This window comes from Macaca thibetana, chromosome 6, assembly GCF_024542745.1.
Source record: "Macaca thibetana thibetana isolate TM-01 chromosome 6, ASM2454274v1, whole genome shotgun sequence".
Classification (NCBI taxonomy): Eukaryota; Metazoa; Chordata; class Mammalia; order Primates; family Cercopithecidae; genus Macaca; species Macaca thibetana.
In genome coordinates this window covers 97,831,839-97,853,958 of record NC_065583.1, presented here as the reverse complement: position 1 = coordinate 97,853,958, position 22,120 = coordinate 97,831,839, and the positions used below count along the sequence as shown (strand labels likewise).

Here is a 22,120-nt window from a genome sequence, read left to right as displayed (position 1 = left end):
CAAACACTATGATGCAAATATTATCAAAAATTCTATTTTATAATGGATAATAAAACTCAGGGCTTAAGTAATTTGCAGAACTGATACACAGTAAAAATCTTAATTAGAATTTAAATTCAGGTCTACTTGACTCCACAGTACAATCTCTAAAATAAGTGAAATGAATTTGAACTTCATCAGCATGGATATAAAAGGTTTCTCCAAAATTCTTCTAATACAATATCTTATACATGATACTCAATTCTATTTAAAGAGCAGCATTTTTCAATTAAGTAGAAATATAATATTTTTAGCAGAGAATATACTATTTTAAATTTTTAAAAAACTTATTAAATGTGTTTTAAATTCCCATTTAGTATATAAGATATGAAACATCAAATTCACTGTTGTGTATAAATTATTAACCATTGATGAAAAAAAGTGCTAAGGCAGTAAAAAATGAACTTTGTCATACAAAGAGTACATTAAATGAAGAGGCTTTGAGAATGTAAAGAGCCAAACGTAAAATATGTATATAAATAAATGCAGTATACTTTACCATCAAACAACTATTGAAGGAGACTATTTTTCTCAAATGTGTCCAAAATGTTTGTTAAAACTATACAGTGACTCTACTTTATTAGGGCAATGTACATAGTGGCTGCTTGCTCTGAATGATGCCTTCCAGCAAAGGTGTCCTTCAGAAAGAAGTGTACAGTTTAGATTGTAAATCACCAAGGCCCAGCATGCCACTATTTTACTTCTAGCAGAAATCCTGCGGGCTAGTTAGAAAACTGCTCTGCTACTGAGAGATCTTTAATCAAAAGGTGTAAATGTTCCCCAGAGCATGAATATAATTATGTTAAGATCTAAACTCCACAGTCAATATACTGAGGCATTTTATGTATGCGTACATGTTTTTCCAATTGTGTATCAGAGCCCAGATGATAAAAAATGTTTTACCACCCATTTAAATCTAACTTTTCTGTCCTCTTCACCAATATGCCAAAAATTCAGATTTGTGATTCATGGGAACATTCTGCTACATAAATGAAATGTGTACACAAAGAAATACCTGATTTCTGATATATTGAATATTAAATCAATCCTGCCCCATAGTTTCTGAAAATAAGCTTAACAACCAATTACACTATTGATAATAATAGGAGCATGAAGCAAGCTACACTTCTACTTTAACATTGAGAGCAGAGTACGGAAATGCTTCCTGCTGGCAAACTGAAACAATTGTTTTATTTAAAAACTACGCCTTCACACCTGTAAGCCCAGCACTGTGGGAGGCCGAGGTGGGCAGATCATGAGGTCAAGAGATCAACACCATCCTGGCCAACATGGTGAAAACCCGTCTCTATTAAAAATACAAAAATTAACTAGGTATGGTGGCTCATGCCTGTAGTCCCAGCTACTCGGGAGGCTGAGGAAAGGTGGAGGTTGTAGTGAGTCATGACTGTGCCACTGCACTCCAGCCTGGGTGACAGGGTGAGACTCCATCTCAGAAAAAAAAAAAAAAAAAAAAAAAAAACCACCTCCACTGCAACAAAAATTACACGTATCTACTCTGATACTGCATACAAATAAAGATTTTTTTTTAAGAGAAAAGCATGGAATTCCAATTATTGCCAATGTGTCATGCTTGAAGGACCCTTTTCCCATGCATCAGTTTGAGGTGACAATTACTGGTTTATAGCAATATCCATCACCATTCAAAATTTAGAATATTATTACGCAGGAGTCACATACTGTTCACCTCTCATCCTCACCATGGACGCTGTCATCCTGGTGTAGGCAAGGAGGAATAGAGAAAGGAGAAAATTTTGCAAAGGAGGAGAAAAATTTGCCAAGAATATATAGTAATATAAATTAAGGTCACATTTTGCTTTATACCAATTACAGTAAATTGGTATTTTCCTTTAAATGTTTATGTCTCAAACTCTCCCTTCAAACTATTTTGTTTTACTTTTGGGCGACTAATGTACTCCCATTCATAATGACTATTAGACTAAGCTAGGTTTCAATTTTTGCTGTGATATATCAGTTTAAGGATGCAGATAGTGAATGATGGCACAAAGCTCCTCTCATTCTGCTCTCTGAAAATTAATTTGACATAGTAACCATATGAAATGAAATTAGGACACAGTAAAATAGTGCAGGTGATTAATGCCTTCTATTTTCAAAATAAAGTTTTTGAACTCTGCATTAACATTTATTTTGCATTTCTCTCGTGCACTAGCTATTAGTTTAATAAAAGGAGACCTTTCCAGTGACAAGGACATTATCTTATTAATTTCTCTAATTCTGTTACACTATCAGTCAAGAGGTTTACTTTCAAGAGATACTAATATAAGCAAAAGTTTTCCTTTTAGTCTTATAGTTTCAAGGCTCAAAGCCTGTATATGGGTAGTAAAGCTAATACTAGACTAATTGCAATGTGACTTGAGAGCTAGAATAGAACCATCTGCAAAATTTGGAATGATGTGACCAAAATAACAAAATTTTACAGGAAAATCATAATCCTTTGCATTTAGAAATAAATGGCCCAAATATGGAAAAGCTATTAAACTTATTTCGTGTAGCTTCACAAGGCAAAATTAGACCAAGTGGGTGGAAGTTAAAAAATCAAATTTTGCACAATGTCAGGAAGAATTTCCTAATAAGTCATCTAAAAGTGAAATGAATTGCCCTGTGAAATACACAGTGCTTTCTGCCACCGCAGGTGTTTAGGCAGATCAACAAACATCTGTCTATCGTATTACACAAGGGATTTGAGAGTAGGAGGTTTGGAACACATTTGGTCCTTTGATCTCTATAATTTAAAATCTGACCTTTCAGCTCAGAATTTTGAAGGATGTAAAGATGGATAAAACAAACCATTAACAAAGACACTATAAACTAATAACTAAAAGAAAACTAATAACTAAAAGACATTTCAACAATTGATTATATTCAACACATAAAAAACTATATGAGGCTGGGCACAGTGGCTCAAGTCTGTAATCCCAGGAATTTAGGAGGCTGAGGCGGGAGGATCACTTGAGGTCAGGAGATCAAGACTAGCCTGGCCAACATGGTGAAACCCTGTCTCTACTAAAAATACAAAAATTAGCCAGATGTTGTGGTCCCAGCTGCTTGGGAGGCTGAGGCAGGAGAATTGCTTGAACCCAGAAGACGGAGGTTACGGTAAGCCAAGATCGCTCCATTGTACTACACCATGGGCGACAGAGAGAGACTTCAACTCAAAACAAACAAACAAACAAAAACAAACAAAAAACAACTATATGAAGTAAGGGAGGTACACATAAAATGTTAAGAGAGAACTGAGAAAGAGGTGATTAATTGCAGCTAGTGGTACAATACAAGGTTTCCTGAAGGAAGTGTTACATTAATGATGAGAGCATGAGCCATGTTTCAGGTGGGAGGGATGAAATGATAAGGGATTCCTGCTTGAGAGAAGTGTATGGGCTCAGAATTAGAGCAGTATAATTGCATAAATGTTTGGGAAGAGAAGTCAGATATCCTGAGAGATTTTAATGATTTGAATCTTTGTGATAAATTTGGCATTTACTTTGGTTGCCAAGGCCTGCCTTTCACGGCTTAAAAAATAGAGATAACATTGTCAAATATCCTACATAAATTATAAACTTTTCAGTCATCATTTTTCGTTTTATAATTTAAAATAACACTAGATAGTGATAAAGATGGATATGAACATCTCAAACTGCTTCCAGAATTTTGTCTTGTTAGCAATAAGATTGTACAGCATCTGCAAAAGATTGCAGGAACTGAGTCCCCACTAAAATTTATCTCAGCGCAGCCTCTTCAGGGAGAGAGGCACACCGATAATCCCTCTAGGCTTGAAGAGTTTGGTCTTTCAGAGAAAGCAGGCCACGAAGGTAAGGGTTACCCAGCCCACTGATTTTTGGCATTTCTTAAAGTGGTAAGAAAAGGAAATTTTCCAACTAGCTAATTTTCTTTTTTTCTTTTTTTTTTTTGAGACGGAGTCTTGCCCTGTCGCCCAGGCTGGAGTGCAGTGGCGGGATCTCGGCTCACTGCAAGCTCCGCCTCCCGGGTTCACGCCATTCTCCTGCCTCAGCCTCCCCAGTAGCTGGGACCACAGGCGCCTGCCACCGCGCCCGGCTAATTTTTTGTATTTTTAGTAGATATGGGGTTTCACCCTGTTAGCCACGATGGTCTCGATCTCCTGACCTTGTGATCCACCCGCCTCGGCCTCCCAAAGTGCTGGGATTACAGGCATGAGCCACCGCGCCCGGGCTTTGGTGTTTATTCTATTGGGGCATTGTAGTGCTTCTTGAATCTGTGACTTGTTGGACAGCCACAGACGTTATTTCTAAAATATTTTTTCTGCCCCATTTGCGTTTACTCCTTCTGAGATGCCTGTTTCTGTATCTCACATGTCTGTTACTACCACTAGCCCCTGCTCCTGGAAGTTTCATTTTTCTCTCCGATTTTAGCCTGGTTATTTTTGTCAGACCTATTTTCCAGTTTACTAATCATCTCCTCAATGTTTCTAAACTTTCCTAAACTCATGTATTGAGTTTTTAATTTTAGTCATTACATTGTTTTTAATTCTAGAATTTCCAATTTGAATGATTTTTTTTGTAGTTTCCAGTTCTTTTAAAAAATTCTCTATTTTAATATCTAATTTCTGTGCTTGCTTAAGTAGCACACACACTAAAATTGGAATGATTAGCATGGCCCCTGCACAAGGATGACATACAAATTAGTAAAGTGATCTGTATTTTTTCATAAGTATTATCAGCATAATAGACCAAGCTGAGGGAAGATTCTCAGAACTTGAACACTGGCTCTCTGAAATAAGACAGTCAGACTTATGAGGACGTACAAAGAAAAAAGAGTGAAGAAGAATGAACAAAACCTCCAAGAAGTACGAGATTACGTAAAAGAACTAAATCTACAAATCATTGACATTCCTGAAAGGGACGGGGAGAAAGCCAACAACTTGGAAAGCAGATTTCAGGATATCATCCTAGAATCTGGTGGGGGGTCTCTGTATTTCCTGAAGTTGACTGTTGGCCTTTCTGGCAAGTTTTGGGAAAGGCTCAGAGAGGCCACAGTTAACTTCAGGAAATACAGAGAACCCCTGCAAGTTTCTACACAAGAAGAACATCCTAAAGACACATAATCATCAGATTTTCCAAGATGGAAATGAAAAAAAAGAGTGTTAAAGGCAACTAGAAAGAAACGGCAGGTCACCTAGAAAAGGGAAGCCCATCATACTAACAGCAGACCTCTCAGCAGAAACCTTACAAGCCAGAAGAGATTGGGGTGCCTATATTCAACAGTCTCAAAAAAAAAAAAAAAAAAACAAAACAAAACAAAAAAAAACCACACACACACCCACTTCAAGCAAGAATTTTATGTCCAGCTGAACTAAGCTTCCTAAGTGAAGAAGAAATAAGATCCTTTTCAGATATGCAAATGTTTAGGGAGTTCGTTGCCACCAGATCTGTCTTACAAGAGATCTTGAAAGGAGCACTAAATATGGCAAGGGAAGACTGCTACTAGCTAATACAACAGCACACTTAAATATATAGGCAAGTGACGCTATAAAGCAACCACACAAACAAGTCAGGGTAACAACCAGCTAACAACATGACAGGATCAAATCCACATAAATCAATACAAACCTTGAATGTAAATGGGATAAATTTCTCACTTAAAAGGCACAGAGTGGCAAACTAGATTAAAAAGCAAGACCCAATAGTATACTGCCTTCAAGAGAGATATCTCACATGTAAGGACACTCATAGGCTCAAAATAAAGGGATGGAAGAAAATCTACCAAGCAAATGGAAAACAGAAAAAAGCAGGAGTTGCAATCCTAATTTCAGACAAACAGACTTTAAACTAACAAAGATCAGAAACTAACAAAGAAGGGCATTACATAATATAAGGTGTTCAATTCACCAAGAAGAGCTGACTATCCTAAATATATATGCACCCAACATAGGAGCGCCCAGATTAATAAAGCAAATTCTTAGAGACCTGCAAAGAGACATAAGACTCCAACACAGTAATTAAATGGGACAGTTCAACATTCCTCTGACAGTATTAAGACAGATTGTCAAGGCAGAAAATTAACAAAGATACTTAGGATCTGAACTCAACATTGGACCAAATGGATCTGATAGACCTCTACAGAACTGTCCATCCGAAACAACAGAATATACATTTTTTTCTCATCGACGAATGGCACATTCTAAAACTCAGCCAATAATTAGACATAAAACAATGCTCAGCAAATGCAAAAGAACCAAAATCATACCAAACACACTCTCAGACCATACTGCAATAAATAAAGAAATCAAAACTAAGAAAATTGCTTGGCCAGACGCAGTGGCTCACGTCTGTCATCCTGGCACTTTGGGAGGCGGAGGCAGGTGGATTACATGAGGTCAGGAGTTCGAGACCAGCCTGGCCAACATGACAAAACTCTGTCTCTACTAAAAATACAAAAATTAGCTGGGCATGGTGGCACGCACCTGTAATCCAGCTACTTGGGAGGCTGAGGCAGGAGAATCACTTGAACCTGGGAGGCGGAGATTGCAGTGAGCCGAGATTGCGCCATTACACTCCAGCCTGGGTGACAAGAGTGAAACTCCGCCAAAAAAAAAAAAAAAAAAAAAAAAAAAAAAGAAAGAAAGAAAGCAAGCAAATTGCTCAAAACCATGCAGTTATATGGAAATTAAACAACATGCTTCTGAATGACTTTTGGGTAAATAATGCATAAAAGGCAAAAATCATGAAGTTATTTGAAACTAATGAGAACAAAGACATAACATACCAGAATTTCTGGGACACAGCTAAGGCAGTGTTAAGAGGGAAAGTCATAGTACTAATTGCTCACATCAAAAAGTTAGAAAGATTTCAAATTAATGACTAACATCATAACTGAAAGAATTAGGGAAGCAAGAATAAATCAACCCCAAAGCTAGCAGAAGACAAAAAACAATCAAAATCAGAGCTAAACTGAAGGAAACTGAAACACAGAAAAACACTCAAAAGATCAATAAATCTAGGAGTTGATTTTTTGAAAAAATTAATACGATAGACTGCTAGCTAGGCTAATAAAGAAGAAAAGAGAGAATATCCAAATAAACATAATTAGAAATGTCAAAGAGGATGTTACCACTGGCTCCATAGAAATATTAATAAAAACAACCATCAGAAACTACTATGAACACCTCTATGCACACAACCTAGAAAACCTAGAAAAGATGGATACATTTCTGGAAACATGCACCCTCCTAGGACTAAACCTGGAAGAAACGGATTCCCTGAAAAGACCAAAAACAGGCTCTGAAATTGAATCAGTAATAAACAGCCTACCAACCAAAAAAAAAAAAAAAAAAAAAAAAAAAAAACCCAGAGCCAGATGGATTCACAGCGAAATTCCACCAGATGTACAAGAAAGAGCTTGTACCATTCCAAAAAATCGATAAGGAGGGACTCCTCCCCAATTCATTCTATGAGGCCAGCATCATCCTGATACCAAAACCTGACAGACACAACAACGTCAAAAAACTTCAGGCCAATGTCCTTGGTGAACATTGATGCAAAAATCCCTAACAAAATACTTGAAAACGGAATCTAGCAGCACATGAAAAGCTAATCCATCATGTTCAAGAGTAGGCTTTATCCCCACGATTCAAGGTTGGTTCAACATATACAAATCAATAAATGTGATTCATCACATAAACAGAACTAAAGACAAAACCCACATGATTATCTCAATAGATGCAGAAAAGCCTTTCAATAAATTTCCACATCGCCTCATGTTAAAAACTCTCAATAAACTAGGTATTGAGGGAACATACCTCAAAATATTAAGAACCATCTATGACAAACCTACAGCCCACATTATACTGAATGGGCAAAAGCTGGAAGCATTCCCTTTAAACACCAGCACAAAACAAGGATGCCCTCTCTCACCACTTTTATTTAACATAGTGTTGGAAGTCCTAGCCACAGCAATCAAGCAAGAGAAAGAAATAAAGGGAATTCAAATAGGAAGAGAGGAAGTCAAATTATTTATGTTTGCAGATGACATTCTATATCTAGAAAACCCTATAGTCCTGGCTCAAAAACTCCTTCAGCTGATAACTTCAGCAAAGTTTCAGGATACAAAATAAACACACAAAAATCACTAGCATTCCTATACACCACCAGGAGCCAAGCCAAGAGCCAAATCAGAAACACAATCCCATTCAAAATTGTCACAAAAAGAATAAAGTACCTAGGAATATGACTAACCAGGGAGGTTAAAGATTTCTACAGTGAGGATTACAAGACACTGCTCAAAGAAATCAGAGAATACACAAACAAATAGAAAAATATCCCCCCCATGCTTATGGATAGGAAGAATCAATATCATTAAAATGACCTAGTGCCCAAAGCAATGTACAGATTCAATGCTATTCCTATCAAACTACCAGTGACGTTCTTCACAGAACTAGAAAAAACTATTTTAAAATTCATATGGAACCAAAAAAGAGTCCAAATAGCTAAGGCAGTCTTAAGGAAAAACAAGAAAGCTGGAAGCATCACATCACCCACCTTCAAACTACACTACAGGGCTACAGTAACCAAAACAGCAAAGTATTGGTACAAAAACAGGCACATAACCCAGTGGAACAGGATAGAAAGTCCCCAAACAAGACCACCCACCTAAGACCATCTGATCTTTGACAAAGCTGACAAAAACAAGCAATGGGTAAAAGACTCCCTATACAAGTGGTGCTGGGATAACTGGCTAGTGATATGCAGAAGATTGAAGCTGGATCTCTTCCTTAAGCCATATACAAAAATCAACTCAAGATTAATTAAAGACTTAAATGTAAAACTAAAAACTGTAAAAACCTTGAAAGATAATCAAGGCAATACCATCCTGGAAACAGGAACGGGCAAAGATATCATGACAAAGACACCAAAAGCAATCACAACAAAAGCAAAATTTGACAAATGGGATCCATTTAAACTTAAGAGCTTCTGCACAGAAAAATAAACTGTCAACAGAGCAAACAACCTACAGAATGGGAGGAAATGTTTGCAAACTGTACATCTGTAAGAACTTAAGCAAATTTACAAGAGAAAAACAAACAATCCCATTTAAAAGTGGGCAAAGGACATGAACAGACTTTTCCAAAGAAGGCATACATGGGGCCAACAAACATATGTTAAAAAGCTCAATATCACTGGTTGTTACAGAAATGCAAATCAAAACTACAATGAGATACCATCTCACACAATCAGAATGGCTATCATTAAGAAGTCAGAAATGCTGGTGTGGTTGTGGAGGAAAGGGAACACTTATACACTGTTGGCGGGAGTGTAAGTTAGTTCAAACATTGTGGAAAGCAGTATGATGACTCCTCAGAGAGCTAAACCAGAACTATCATTCCACCCAGCAATCCCAGTACTGGGTATATACTCAGAGGAATAAAAATCATTCTACCATAAAGATACATGCACACGTATGTTCACTGCAGCTCTATTGACAATAGCAAAGACATGAAATCAACCTAAATGCCCATTAATGACAGATTAAATAAAGAAAATGGGATACATATACACCATGGAATATTATGCAGCCATAAAAAAGAAAAAGATCATGTCTTCTGTTGGAATATGGATGGAGCTGGAGGCCATTATCCTTAGCAAATTAACACAGGAAAAGAAAACCAAATACTGTATGTTCTCACTTATAAGTAGGAGCTAAATGATGAGAACTCATGAACTATAAGAAGGGAACATTAGACAATGGGGTCTAGTTGAGGGTGGAGGTTGGGAAGAGGGAAAAGAGAAGAAAAAGTAACAATTAGGTACTAGGCTTAATATCTGGATGATGAAATAATCTGTATAACTAACCCCCACGACACGAGTACCTATATCACAAAGTTTTACATGTATCCCTGAACCTAAAATATAAGTTAAAAAAAGTATTCTAAATTAGAATAAGTATTCAACTAGTATCTACTAGTTACATAGTAGATATTCTTCCTTCTGTTACATTAAAAATATTTATACTTTGAAACAGCAGGAGGAGTATGAAAACATTTCTATTAAATATCTAAAATTATCAGTTCTTTCTTTTTCTTTCTTTCTTTCTTCCTTTCTTTCTTTCCTTCTTTTCTTTCTTTCTTTCTTTCTTTTTCTTTCTTTCTTTCTTTCTTTCTTTCTTTCTTTCTTTCTTTCTTTCTTTCTTTCTTTCTTTCTTTCTTTCTTTCTTTCTTTCTTTGTCTTTTCTTTCCTTCCTTCCTTCCTTCCTTCCTTCCTTCCTTCCTTCCTTCCTTCCTTCCTTCTTTCTTTCTTTCCTTCTTTCTTTTTTTTTTGACACAGTCTCTGTCACCCAAGCTGGAGTGCAATGGCATGATCTCAGCTCACTGCAACCTTTGCCTCCCACATTCAAGCTATTCTCCTGCCTCAGTCTCCTGAGTAGCTGGGACTACAGGCATGTGCCACCGTGCCCTATAATTTTTATTTTGTATTTTTAGCAGAGACGGGTTCCATCATGTTGTTCAGGCTGGTCTTGAACCCCAGATCTCCCAAAGTGCTGGGATTACAGGCATGAGCCACCGTGCTCAGTCCAGTTTATCTTCCTAGCCATGTATTTCTCTAAACTCACAGAGATATCTGGAATTCAACTAACTAAATATGTAAGTAGTGTGCTTGTATTTTTCTGTATTGCCTAACTTATTTTCATATTGGGCAAACGTTCTTTTTACACAGTAAATAAAAGTCAAAATGCTTTCCTAAAAATAATCTTATTTCTTAAACATATTAATCACATAAAGCCTATGTCTGAAAAGTCCAATATTTACATCTCCTATTGGTCTATTTCTATTTTCTGTTTTGCTATCTTGGCTTTTTTTGGTCATTGAATCCTGTTAGCTAGTATATTGGGTAATTTTATTTAATTAATTTAATTATTTTACAAAATTTCCATTTTTATTTTAGATTCAGGGAGTGCATGTGCAGGTTTGTTGCAAGGGTATGCTGCATGATGCTGAGGTTTGGGCTTCTACCGATCCCATCGCCCAGACAGTGAACATACTGTATTGGGTAATTTTAGATGAGGCTGCTTTCCAGCTAAGAGCTCAAGCCAGGTCACTAAGAACCTTGTAAATCACTTAAAGTAATTTGGACCTAATTGTCACAGCAATGAAAAGACATTGAAGCACTTTAAGTGGGGAAATATTTTCATATTTACATTTTAGAACAGTGACTCTAGCTAAAGTGTGAGGGAATAAATTAGAAAGTAACAAGATGGGAGACATAGAGACTGATGGGTGAGATTTGCAGCAATTCAGTAAGAAAGGATAATAATGAAAGGCAAGAGTTATGCTAATGGAGAGAGATACTTATGAGACAGAATCCATAGGATGACTCCCATGTCCCTGTTTTTGAAAACTGAGTGCCAAGAAAATGGTGCTATTTACTAAACTAGATAAAATTGGGGTGGTTCAAATTCAGGAGAAAGAAAAAGAGTTCCTTATGGACTTGTGGAATTTGACACATTTGTGAGATGTGCTAGTGGAGGTGGTTTAGACACTCAGGAGAAAAGTCTGGATAGATCAAAAGATGTGGATGTTGCCAGCACATAGCTGAGTGCAGTGTGATGCATCGGCATAGATGGAAGTGCACAGGGAGGATATGTGGGGTGGGGACAAGCATCTTGGGCAGAAGCCATTGGAATACAATCAGCCAAGAGGCCGGTAGACTTCTCTTTAGAAGCCTGAAATGGAGACTGAGATAGAGTAACCAAAGAAGCCTGAAATCTAGGAAAGAATGACGTCACAAAGCCCAGGGTAGAGATTGTTGTGAAGGGAACATGGTCACCAGTATTAAAATACCACTAAGAAAGCACTGAAAAAAAAAATCATTGTTGACCCCACTGAGGAGCATTTCAGTGGAGTAGCTGTGGGAGAAAGCGCATGACAGTAAGCTGAGGAGAGGATGGGGGTGAGGAGACAGACAGTGAACACAGGTAGTTCAGGAAAAACAAGTGGCTCTCATGAAAAGGAGAAAGATTGATAGAAGGTATGTGACATTAGAAAAGGTTTATGTTTTTAAGATAAAGAAGATTTGACTATAATGAAATGCCAATAAGAAAAACAGGCTGAGCGTGGTGCCTCACGTCTGTAATCCCAGCATTTTGGGAAGCAGAGGCGGGTGGATGACCTGAGGTCAGGATTTCGAGACCAGCCTGACCAACATGGCAAAACCCCGTCTCTACTAAAAAAGAGAAATTAGCTGGGTGTGGTGGCAGGCGCCTGTAGTCCCAGCTACTCTGCAGGGGGAGACAGGAAAACTGCTTGAGCCCAGGAGGCAGAGGTTTCAATGAGCCGAGATCACACCATAGCACTCCAGTCTGGGTGACAGAGTGAGATTCCATCTCAAAGAAGAAAAAAAGAAAAATTACCAGAGTGGGAGAAGTTGACAATACAAGAGAGAATAGATCTAATAAACAGAGATTTCTCCAAGAAAAATGGAGGAAATGAGATCCAGAGCTCGGGGGCAACATCCACATTGGGCTCTTTGAGGTTAAGGAGATTTGAAAAAAAATTATTCTAACAGAAAGGAAAAAAGAGATAATATTTTGGGGGTACAGATCAGAAGTTAATTTTAGGTAAGACAATGACAGGGTGGCTTCTATTTTCACTGTGAATTAGAGAGGCTTGGACATCTGCTATAGGGAGCTCAAGAAACAATGGACATTTAAGAAATATGGTAGAACTGCCATATAGCATGAAAGATCCGGCTGACATCAAATACCATAAAGTTCTAAAGTTGTCCCATTCTGCAGGGTGATATTTACTTTTCTTAGCAGTTCCCAGAAAATTGGAGCAAGTGTGGAGGAAGGGGGCAGTTACATTCATCATGAAAAAAAGATTTTGTTTGTTGGATCCCTTTTCAAACAACAGAACAAGGACATGGAAAATGCTGGCAAGTATGATGGACAACAAAGAAAGATGTGAAGATGAAAGGGAATGAATAGATAGGAGGAATGAAGAAAATCTGAGGTAAAGATTCCAGTTCACTGCCCTGGACCCGTAGTTGAGAACAACAAATTTTCTACTTTGGGTGATTGCTATTATAAATATTTTTAAATTATATATAAGTGACCAGTTTTCTTGGAACAGTCTTTGTTTATGCCTTTTGTTATCATGGTTAGTAAGCCATCCCCTTTGACTCTTGAAAGTGTTCTGGTTTGACTAATACATTTTATTTTCTTTATATATAAAGAGAGATGACACGAACTAGGCTTGGTCAAAGGAAAATAATGAGTTCAGTTCTAGAAATGTTAAGTTCATGAGGCTATGGGAAATTCAGATTGAAACGTCAAGGAAACTGAACATACATACAGACACAACTAAATTTATCCATAAAACATAAATTCAGACAGTACTGAATAAATTATAATTTAGTGATTGACTCAAGAATGATATACTAATTTGCAGAGAGACTCAGAAAATATTTGAATTACATTCTTGAAATTATTTTCTGTGTATTAAATTATACAGCAATTTGGATAAAGTGAAAATATTAATCATATGAGGATGAGGAATCATGTTAACATTGGCCAAATGGTCAAGCTGGACTTTTACATTGGGTAATACCTCAAAGTGTCACAAGGTGGCAGCACAACCACAACATAACATGTAATTAACAAGGGTCAAGATCCTTTCAGGTATTCTGCAGTTAGAATTTATACCTGTTGTACATTATACATATATTTTTCTGAGTGTGTGGTCCTTAATTTAAAAATGATTATTTTGTTTTATCGTTATTGCTGCCTTGAAAATGGAGCATATAGAAAGTTTAATTTTCTAATATGTACATTATTTTAAAATATTTTAGCTAGAATAAAAAACATGATCATGAATATACATTGATGGCATTCTCAGGATAATTATTAGCGCATAGGGTATATAATGTCATAGTTATAAATGCTCTGTAAGTTTGCATCTTGATTAATATATTTCAGTTCAACAATTTTATTTAGATCTTTTAAATATGTCTATGTCACTAGTAAAATAAAATCTGTAACTTTTTTCACTGACCTGTAGAAGGAGTGTTCAGAAATTTAATGAAAAAATTGTTGTTTGTCATATTCTAGTTATAGTAACTTCAATTAGGGGATAGGGTTGCCAGGTTTAGTTAAAAAAAATACAGAATATCCAGTTAAAATTGAGCTTTAGAAAAACCAGAATTTTTTTGGTATAAGTATGTCCCGTGAAATATTGGGGACATACTTAAACTAAAGTTATTCAATTATTGAATTATTTTTTGTATTTTATCTAGCATTCCTATTAAGGGGAGGGAGGAGAATTTGGGGGAAAAAAAAAAAAAAAAAAGGAAGTTGTCAAGAAGTCCAGAGAAATCCAGGATTATGTACTACAAATTCGACCTATGATTTAGAAGTCTTCAGAATCAAGGAACTAGAAAAAGAATTATAAATAGACTTGAATTAGTCTGCATTCTGTGGTAAACTCATTTATATGGTAAACTAAACAACATGGGCTATGGTTAATCAAGTACTCTGGTGAATTACCATCTACACCACACATTGATTACTGATTTTTAAACAACAAAATGCAACAACATATATTTAAAGTTAGTTCGGTATTGGACAAAATGCAATGAACAACTGTAATCTAGACATTTTGGGGTCTTACCCAGGGTTATCATTATGAAAATCTGTCATTAGAGCATCAAGGCACGGAAATACCATTTTAATTTCCTTTAATTCAACAAACATGTCTGGCACCTTCTATATGCAGCGGACTGACTAGGACTGTGAGATATAAGGATTAATGAACATTGCTGTTATCCAACTCAGGGGACATTTATAGTTAATAAAATAAAAAGTTAAATTCATGCATAAATAATGTCAAAACTCATTCTTACTAATTTTTCCCTGGGTTTCAGTTCTTGGTTAACTGCTTCTCCCTTAGTATATCCCTGGGATGATCTATCCCCTGTTCTCTTCCAGATGATTTGCAACTACCATTTTAATGTCAGAGTCTTCCAAATCTCCATTTCCGCCATGACTTCTCCCCTGTACTTAAGAAATGTACATTCAACTCCTATGAGTTTTTGGCTGTCCTGTTGTCACTTCTTCCTGAATTAGACTAATCATTTCTCCCAGAAACTTCTATTCTTCTCTATTCCTAATCTTAGTCAATTGCATCCCTCCTCATGTAATCATCCATCCTTAAAACTGTCACACTATCTCAGACTTCTCGTCCACATCCAGTCAATGCACCCTCATTCAATCATGCCTACACTGTTTCAATGATCTCTAAACGGGTTTCTCACCTCTAGTCTTGCTTTCCTTAAATTTAGAGATGTACTGAAATTAACAATTAATTTTATTTACATGATTAATTTTATACTGTAGTGATTATCATTTACATCTTAAAAAAGTTTATAAATTTAACAACATTGATGGGTAAGAAAAGACATAAGGAAACAAAAACAGAGCTGGGGAATGGCTTGGGTTTGGAGGTATTCAGGCATCTGAAATACAGGCACTTGGGATAGAAAGTCAGGACACCCCTGAAGCCCCATATTCAGCACTGTGCTGGACACCAACAGCGGCAACAGGATGTCAGGCATTTGTATCTCCAAGCCAGGTGAATAATGCAGGCTAATGACCCCTCTCCTCTAGGCTGCTGGAAAGACAGGGAAGGAAATCACCTGTGTAAATCAGGGTCATCAGTCCTAGAAATTTAATAAGCTGTAAGCACATCCTTATGTTGTAAGATCAGAACAATATCTTACAACAGCACCAAACGATGGTAGCATAATCTAATGGGGTATAATTAAAAAAAAAAAACTTACATGAATTAATGAAATACTTAATAAAATACGGCTATGAGTATGCTGTATGCTAATTAAACATAAAGTTATGTTTATGAGAAGATATTTAAACAAATGACTCTGATTCATGTCACTTTTATAAAGCCAAAGCAGATTTTCACTATTTTCTTTTTTTCGTAGTTAGTTTTCCAGAAGCTAAGATCAGCATCAATGCTGAAATGTCTCTGAAAACAATTTTACTGTACTTAGGTACCTGAGCAAATATTTTTAAAAGATGTTGGCTTTGACCCGTATTTTCAACATGATGACTGATTCCTTTGCTTCTCCTATGCATATTCCTTTTTCATCTCCACGACTTTGAGGAATTCTTGGACCACGAATGTGGATTCTCACTGCTCCCTCCCATGAAACCTGGATATTTGGGGTGGCATAAGGGCTCAAAATTGTAGAACTTAAGAAGTTATGGATGCACTACCTGTCCAGGGGCCACAGCTGAAGCACTGTCATGAAGGGCTGAGGGGATCTAGAGCAGAGGTTAAGGCAGAGTGAACAGGAATGTTAACACAAGATGGATGCTGGAAGCCCCTTGGGGCAAAGGGAAGAGGGGAGGTGGAAGAACAGGTTGATCAGGCTCAGCTAAAAGGAGCCAGTAGTTAACATGGTCCTTCAAATTTCTGGAAACAGGCCTTCAGGGAATCCGTCTGTTCTCACACAAGGAGTGGGGATAACTGAAAGGCTGAAGACCTTGGGGGATTGAATCAGGCTTAATTACACCCTTTGGTGTAAGGATGGAAAGGCTCCCAGATGTTTTAAATTCTTTTTACAGAAAACAAAACATTTACTTTAAAGAAATAAAGGACTTAAAATGTAAATGCATGAGTGAAACTCATTCACACTTAAGTGTAATGCATGAGTGAACTTCATTCACAATTAAGTGTAATCAAGAAATCAATAAACCAGAGAACTATCAGATCCTCTGGGATGCAGGGGTAAAAAGCAGGAGTCTCTTTATGAGATAGAGGGGTTAGAACGCCTGGGTAAACGCAAAGAAAGGGAGCCAGGAAATTAGGAAGGCAAATTTCACCTACTTGGCAAATTTTACTAGTGATTCATGATGTGTATCCATCTGTCTCCTCCACTGGTTTGTGAAGTCCTTGAGCCAATTACTATGCAACACCTAGCATGGTGACTGCCTGGTGCAAATGGTAAGCACTACATCGTTCTTGCTTAATCTGAATTTTAGTTTCAAACTGGTGGACAACAATTCTGTGCAAGTGCATTTTTGCGTTTCCTGTCCATCCAAGCAGACATATTATTGGAACCCTAGGCCTCCTGGGGTTCTGGAGTGTCAGAGCTGCCTTTCCAGGCCCATCTGTGTCCACACAACCAAGAAACAAAGCTCTTATCCACTCAGCTCAGCGTTTGCACACAAGGGAAAATAAGTTTTTAAAATGCATGCTCAAAATTTTCTTAATACCAAAACTATGAGGCGAGAACTTTTTGGTTATTTTTGTTACTCAAAGTACACTTCGGGACCTTGTAACATTTCAGGTTTATGACATCAGTTTTGACTTTCTGATTATTTTAGAATGGACTTTCACAGTGTAAAGTGAGGGGGAGCAGATGGCACTAGCACAGTGCCTGGTAAACAGCCAGTGCTCAATACGTTTTTGTTGAATAAACAAACGAACAAATGAATGATCAAATGAGATGATCCCCCAAATTCAAAATAACAGAGTAAAAATGAAAAAAAATTACAGAGTATGAATGAAGACAAAACCACGGATTATCCATAAGACTTGGTGAAAGGCTTAGGGAAATCCAGACTTACCATAAACATAATTTGAATATTATTTAATTTAATTGAATATTATAGTAATTGGAATTTAGTAAGCAATAGAGTAAATTGTGTTCTTTTTGGATGTTAGATTGGGCAGAAGGGAAAATTTCTGTTGTCTTGAACAGATGGAGAACCAGTCCTTTAACTTTAGTAAGTTTTCCAAGATATTTTCACTCTGAATTTTTCTTTTTGTTTTGTAAATAGTCTCCTGGCCTTATAGCAATACCCTGATCTCAAGTGTCACCCCTATTAAGCTGTAAAACAATCAATGGATTCTCAAAATAGTCAGCAACATATGATACTTAAATTCTGGCTATCTCTGGGACGCATAGCTAAAAACTCTTAATACCAGTTATCCCCTTCCATGCCTCTATCAGTGGGAGGAGTTATTATGTGGAGCAAGGGCAATATAACTGTAAGCATCAGACCATTTCAGAGAGCTTGGCTGGTTTTCTCTTGTAAAGTTTGTTCTTGTCTAGTATCCTCAAGTCATCCAAAATCATTAAAACTTCTTGTAACATGGTAGAAGACTTTAGAAGAAGGCCGGGCATGGTGGCTCAGGCCTGTAATCCCAGTACTTTGGGAGGCTGAGGCGGGTGGATCACTTGAGGTCAGGAGTTCGAGACCAACCTGGCCAACATGGCGAAACCCTGTCCCTACTAAAAATACAAAAATTAGCCAGGCATGGTGACACATGCTTGTAGTCTCAGATACTCGAGAGGCTGAGGCAGGAGAATCGCTTGAACCTGGGGAGTGGTGGTTGCAGTGAGCCAAGATCTCGCCATTGTACTCCCGCCTGGGTAACAGAGTGAGACTTCATCTCAACGAAAAGAAAAAAAAAAAAAGAAAAAAAACTAGAAAAGTCCATGATTAAACTTCTACTTTAAGGACCTCTTTTAGGCAGTCTCTCGCTAACTCTCTCACTAGAATGAGTATGCAATTCATTCTAAATCACAAGGATGATCCAATGAAATTATTAACAGAAAGTGGTGTATTTTTTTTCCTAATAGATAATGATCTATTGGAAATAAAGCTTAAAATAATCTGCTTTATTTTATATGATTGATGTGCTAATTCCAAACAGTACCTCCAATCAACACAGGTTATAATTTTGTGATATTAATGAAAAACAACTTAATGGGCAGGTCTCCTTCTTTCACTGTGTGGGTTTCCCTGCCATACAAAAACCAAACGCTTCTAAAGAGGAAACTTCCATTCCACAACAGCAGCCCTAAATCTATTTGTGGATTACACCTGAAAAACTCCCCAAGTAACAAATTCATCATTTTTCTCTACTGAGGCATTTTACCTTCCTATATGAATTTCACAACTTGTCTTGATTCATGCTGATTGTCCTGAGAACTGTTGCAATTGTCACATATCTTGCAAAGAGCTAATTGGAGTAATAATTCATATATCTTTTAAAGAAAAGATTTTTAAAGCTGTCAGTGCAATACTCAAGTGGATGAATCTTCTATGGTATCCTAATACTTCCTTCAAGTGGTGGTTTCCCAAGTAATTGTTTTTGTCTAGGGTTTTTTTTTCTATTAGATCAACTTAATGGAAGCCAGGTTCCTGCTTCAAAACTCCATGGGAACAACAAGTATAGATGAAGTTGTTTTACATGCTCAGTATTAGTGTTTGAGAGCAGTATTTTATAAAATAGACCTCATTACTCAAAAACAACTTGTACTACTATCCTTTTCAATTTAATGAAATAATCAAAGAATATGAAACACAATGTACAGCTGCGTGGTAACCTTTTAAGCTAGTGGTTGTTTACCCAACTAAATTCAGTAACACTAAACCTTACAGAAGGAACAGTGATTTAAGATGGTCAAACGCTTTCCACCATTCCTTGAACAATTCCATGACCTGTCTGTCTAAAACAAATCCTATATTAGAAGTGAGTTGCAGTTATGAAGCTATATCCTTGTGGAGGCAGAAAGTTAATGGTAAAGTATCCAATAAAGAGTAAAGTGATCTTAAATACAACCACTAGGGATTTCATAAACTGTTGAGTTGTACCTTAATTTTTAACTTATATAAACATCACTTGCTTTATTTTCTACCCTGAGCACCTATTCCAACGTCTGGCACGTAGTTAATGTTCAACAAACGTCAACCAAAGGAGTCAAGAGTATTTTAAGAAGCCGGTGAGAAAGCCTTATTTGACTTATCCACTAGGTGGCACACAGGGACCATGCTTCACACAGTTAACCACCACAGACCCTCCCCTTCATAGTGTAAATAAAGAGATGCATTATTAATTTATACCACCTCGTCCTCTCTACTCCTAATAATTGTTTAACCAGCTGTTTCCTCTAATCCTCCTTAAACACTATTGATTAAAATCCTAAGTATATTCAGGTTTCCATCCTTTTCTACTTCTCCCAACAGCATTTTGTTACCTTTAAATGACAGGCTGAGTACACTTAAACTACATAGCCTAAGTACTATGGTTACTAATCATGGCTGCAGGATGTCAGAAAATTAATCTGAAGCATTGTCAAAGTTATTTTCAAATTTGCCTTGTATTTTGTCAGAATTTTAACTGGTGAGATACCATTATCTTAAAAATGCACTCTGAAAAATAAAATGTGCATGGGGCAAAAAGAAGTGAAAAAGAAAACTAGTTTATTTTCTAGAGAAGGGAGTCATTTTCTGAATATAACTCTTGTTCATCTTTACAAAGATGAAGTGCATTACTACCTTAAGATTCAAAAGACTTCTTCAACTGTTCAGAAAATACCAATATTCCACACCCAAGATGCTAAAAGGTAGGATTATTTAGTAGATCGTTTACACATAAAGTATCTTTCTGCCTAATCTGAATGTATTTATCCTGGATGTGTTACTTGCTCCCAAAGGAAGGAAAAGGAAGTGAAACCACTAGGGATATAATGAATTGATTCTTCTCTGTGAAAGTCTCTTCAGTACTTCTAAATTACAGTGTCAGTCATTCCTCTGAGAGACAGGGCCTTGCTGAAAATAAATGGCTCATTTTATAAATAAGAACATAGTGTTTCCCCACCTTCTTGTTTCTCATAGAAAACCCAGGCCCATCAGGCATTGCTGTTGAGAATACTGGCCTCTGGGTACATTCTTCCTGTAGACCAGTGGTCTGTAGAGGTTGTTGGTTATCTCTTGTTCATTTAATTAGCCTTAAGCAACATTACTTCTTATCTAGTTCTGTTTTTAAGCTGTTTCCAATTTAGTGGAAGAGGTCATCAACAAAAATATAAATTCATTTCTTAGCTGAAACAATTAAATTTTTAAAAATGAGTAGTATAAAAGTGGCTAAAGACTAAAGCTAATCACTGAAGAGTCCTTTGGTATACATTATATTTTACTGAATGGAAGGAAAACTTTCATTTTTGTAAGTAAATGGAATTTGGTAACTGATGTAAGAATTATGAATCATATCACATTAAAAATTCTCCAACGGTAACTACTATGACATACTTTTGATAGAACAATATTCTCATTCCATTAAAATACTGAAATGACTGAAATGTGTATAAAATCTCTGCAAATTTAGTACACAGAAATAATCACATAGAAATAGTTACCAGAAACTGTATTTGTAATGAATAAATATTACATTCATTTAGAAATTAATCCAGAGCCTTAATTTCTTAAGAACTATTAGCTTTCAAGAAGCCAGCCAGTATGTTTGATTTTATGACATCACACTGGAACATGCACAGGAACACTTTCCACCCTAAAAATTCCCAAATGTACTGGCCACTCTGTGTATTTTTCCAGTGATAAATGAAAATAAAGCAACTTATTCTCAAATTAATAAGCCATCTTATTTTGAACACAATAGTCACATTCAATGGAAGAAAACTACTTAATCGAAGCCCAAACAAGTTTAGGTTTGTTTTGGTGGTGAACAGTCTCAACATATAAATAATTTCTTTAAGCAACTTTTGAAAGTAATCTTAACTATGACTATAAATTCTCTTCAGTGCATTAAAATTATCCATCAACATCATCGTATATATGAAATGCATCATTATTCTATGATGTTAATTTCATAATTAGCTGGAGAAGCCTGGGCCAAAAACGGCAACATTTCTAAGATTATTAATCTAACAGGTATTACCTATGCCTTAAAGTAACTTTCTTTTTCACATAACCCTATATATTCTCTAACACAAAATTCATAAGCCTGGCTGGACATTCCCATTCCTCACCTTTCCCTTCAGCCTATACTATCCTTTTTTTCATCTCAGGTGCTATAAAAATGGTTGTTAAAATACAGATAGAAAAGTCACCACTTGGACACCATGACACTACCAGATTTGCAGTAACACCAGCAGAAGCCAGCATACTAGAGTTAATTCTGTCGCCAATTCTAAACCGAGCCTCTTTATTGTAGTGAAATATTTTATCCGACAATATGAAACTTTTT

General features: G+C 36.6%; 1 protein-coding gene and 1 pseudogene across 1 annotated transcript in view; one reads left to right on the top strand and one right to left on the bottom strand.

Moving 5' to 3' along the window:
• The window catches only part of TMEM167A (transmembrane protein 167A), an 857,923-nt gene that overhangs the window by 656,314 nt on the left and 179,489 nt on the right, over nt 1-22,120 (bottom strand). The window lies entirely within an intron of this gene.
• LOC126957717 (uncharacterized) lies at nt 4,663-4,758 on the top strand (annotated as a pseudogene).